Here is a 388-nt window from a genome sequence, read left to right on the forward strand (position 1 = left end):
CCCCCCCCCAGGGCTGGGGTTCAGCATCGCGGGGGGCGTGGGGAACCAGCACATCCCCGGGGACAACAGCATCTACGTCACCAAGGTCATCGAGGGCGGCGCCGCGCACAAGGACGGGCGGCTGCAGATCGGGGACAAGATCCTGGCCGTGAGCGGGGGGACGGGGACACGGGGACAGTGAGGGGACGTGGGGGGACACAGGGACGTGGGGACAGTGAGGGGACAGTGAGGGGACGTGGGGACAGTGAGGGGACATGGGGGGACACGGGGACATGGGGACAGTGAGGGGACATGGGGGGACATGGGGACGTGGGGACAGTGAGGGGACGTGGGGACAGTGAGGGGACGTGGGGACAGTGAGGGGACATGGGGACAGTGAGGGGACGTG

The 388-nt window shown here is 69.3% G+C and overlaps 1 protein-coding gene across 1 annotated transcript in view; it reads left to right on the forward strand.

The window, feature by feature from the left end:
• Nucleotides 1–7: 7 nt before the first annotated feature.
• Nucleotides 8–388, forward strand: part of LOC118159206 (disks large homolog 4-like) — a gene marked incomplete at its 3' end in the record, with an annotated part of 1626 nt that continues 1245 nt past the window's right edge. The window contains exon 1 of the mRNA XM_035313819.1: nucleotides 8–148. The remainder of the gene's footprint in view (nucleotides 149–388) is intronic.

Source organism: Oxyura jamaicensis, unplaced genomic scaffold, assembly GCF_011077185.1.
Source record: "Oxyura jamaicensis isolate SHBP4307 breed ruddy duck unplaced genomic scaffold, BPBGC_Ojam_1.0 oxyUn_random_OJ68679, whole genome shotgun sequence".
NCBI classification, from domain to species: Eukaryota; Metazoa; Chordata; class Aves; order Anseriformes; family Anatidae; genus Oxyura; species Oxyura jamaicensis.